Genomic DNA, 3,154 nt, shown 5'->3' with positions numbered 1-3,154 from the left:
ATATATATATATATATACATACATATATACGACGGGCTTCTTTCAGTTTCCGTCTACCAAATCCACTCACAAGGCTTTGGTCGGCCCGAGGCTATAGTAGAAGACACTTGCCCAAGGTGCCACGTAGTGGGACTGAACTCTGAACCATGTGGTTGGTAAGCAAGCTACTTTTACACCTGTTAATTAAATTTACTTGCCCATAAAGTGAAATTTACTCAGCAAGATCAGCTTAAGTTACATAACTATAAGCCAGTAGTATATAAAGCACCCACTGACAAAATTTGAAATCTGTATGTAAAAATTTGCAAAGTTACAAGCAAATATTAGGGACACTCCTCTTGAACCAGAAGAATTCAAAATAACGTGAACAAGTAAGCATTACCAGACAGCCACTCCTGCTGTGTATATAATAATATAAATAGTATATAAATATATGCATATATCCATAAATATGTGTACATACCTACATATATATGTATATATACATGCATATATGGGTACAGGACGTCAAAAAAACGTTGAACACAATGAGAAACGGAAACATAAAAACAAAAAACATAGAAAACGAACTTTTTTTCGAACAACGAAAAAAAACAGAGAAACAAGACATGCAACATGGTGGCTGAAAAGTTCCTGGCTTTGGGTAAAAGAAAATACAGGAGGATCAGTTAATTATGATTTTATCCAACTTATTACCCTCTCAGATTCACATACTTATTACAGCGGTTCTCCAGTTTTTCTAATCCTTATAAAAGAACTCGGAAGGTTGGGCCTTCAGCCAGGCTTTTCGCGACACCCTTAAAACTATTTAGTACCTCCTCTTGTATGTATATATATATATATATATATATATCAGTTTGTGTGTTAGAGAGGGAGTGAATGTGTGTGCGTGCGTGCGTGCGAGCGTGCGTGCGTGCGTGCGTACGTGTGACAATATATAATTATAGAGAGTGTGCTCAAACAGGGTAATGGAATGGATTCAGACAATTCAGGTAGCTGGTGATGTGCTGATAACAAAACGTTCTTAATTACAATTAATGCTCTTCTCAGAGCTATATTGTCGTTCTCTCTTAAAGACTGGTCCCAGTTCTACATAGTCTTTTCAAGGAACCTCTGTTTGATTTTGAAATGTATAACATGAGCATCCAAGCTTAAGACACAACTCATAGTTTTGTTCTAATCTTATTTTCTAAATTTCTTGAAGAAGTTTAGGGATTGAAGTATCCTTGTTTAAATTTACATTCCGATATATCTAAGTAATCTTTACTCACAATATTAAGGTTTGGTTTTATAGTTTACTTGCTATCTCTTGAGATAGGGCCAGTACTCATAACGTCCATAGTTACCACTAGACCAGTGAAATTGATGTATATAATGTTCCTCTTTCCATTGCAAACCGACACTAGCGGGAAAGATGAAAAGGGAAAGTGTTGTGTCGACGCCCCCAGGCGAAGAAGTTGGATCTCCCAAGACATATAAATAGAGGTAGTCTGGCCGTAGTAGATGTGTTGAGTAGCAGTTGAGTAGCAGTCGAGTAGCAGTTGTGTAGCGGTTGAGTAGAGATCATCCGAAGGTGCTAGATAGGAGTAGCGTTGAGAAATAACAGAAAGAATTCCAGAGGATCGACGTTCTGGAAAGGCAGGACTGGGAGTGGTTTTTAGTGCAGGACTTGGGAGAGTCCTGCACAAGAAGGATGATGAGTTGAATAGAGATTTGTTAGTTGGAAATACTGAAGTATTCCTAGTCTACATATCTAGAGTATTCCCAACCCACACGCCGAGGAACAGAGAACATTATAGTAGCGATAGGAAGAGCAAAATGAAGAGACAGCGCTGCCGTGGGTCTGAGGCTGACGCATGTCCTTAGGGAGCCCTTTGGTTTGGTGGAGATGAATTCTGCTTCATATATAACCGCTCCAGTACTGCATGATTTATTAAAGGTACATGCGTTTGTGTTTATGCATGACCAGTAAGCTTCAGTTAGTGTTCTTGGTTTGAATGCTATAAAGTCTTTCCTTGAAATTCTACATTTGCATTATGTATTGTGTGCTGAGTTCCACCTTGAAAGATTCCCACTAACGAAGTGTGTGTGTATGTGTGTGTGTGTGTGTGTGTGTGTGTGTGTGTGTGTGTGTGTGTGTGTGTGTGATATTGAATTGTAACAGAGTAAAAACATAAGCAACACTTTAACCTCGTCTTTTTCTTCGCTTCTCTTTAGTACATCTACACCTAGACTATACAATGTTCCAGTCGCTCAGTATAGTTTTATACGTATTCAGTACTCTCTTAGCGTTCGTTTACCGTATACCTACCTACCTACCTACCTACCTACCTACCTATCTACCTACCTACCTACATACATACATACATACATACATACATACATACATACATACATTACACATACGCGCGTGCACACACACACACACACACACACACACACACACACACACACATATACATAGATAACCCTGACAACATTTATTGTATTCATGACTACTTATAAGGACAACATATCTTCAAGTATTGATCCAGTCATCAGTTGACTTGACCTGTTTTTTCTTATTACCAATATTGATTAACCCTTCATCGTTTTCTGCTGTTATGCTCTGCTCAAGGCCGGCCTCATAATTGCAATATTATTAAGAGTTAAGTAGTTATTGGCTCAGACAATGGAGATTTAAACGCAATTGTCAAGATTTTATTTTTCCTATTGTTTCTTTTTAATCTTCTTTGTTTATTTTTGTGCTATTTTTTTACACACTCACACACACACACACACACACACGCATAGATTAGTACACAATACACACACACACATACACTCTCATACACATATGCATATATAATGTTATATATGTTATACACATACAATATCTAGCGAGAGAGAGAGAGAGAAAGAGAGAGAGAGCAGGGTAGAGAAAGATAAATAGACAGAGAGAGAAAAAAAAAGCAAACGGAAAGAAAGAGGGGCTGAGAGAAGAAACAACAAGATTAATAGTTAAAAAGCTGCTAATTAATATCAGCAAAGCCAATTAGGAGGATGATTTAGATTAATATACATGTATGTAGGTATGTGTGTATACATATACATACACACGCGCACATATTCACACACACACATATTCACACACACATACATATCCATATATATA

Source organism: Octopus bimaculoides, chromosome 2 (genome assembly GCF_001194135.2).
Source record: "Octopus bimaculoides isolate UCB-OBI-ISO-001 chromosome 2, ASM119413v2, whole genome shotgun sequence".
Taxonomy (NCBI): domain Eukaryota; kingdom Metazoa; phylum Mollusca; class Cephalopoda; order Octopoda; family Octopodidae; genus Octopus; species Octopus bimaculoides.
This window is presented reverse-complemented; position numbering follows the sequence as displayed.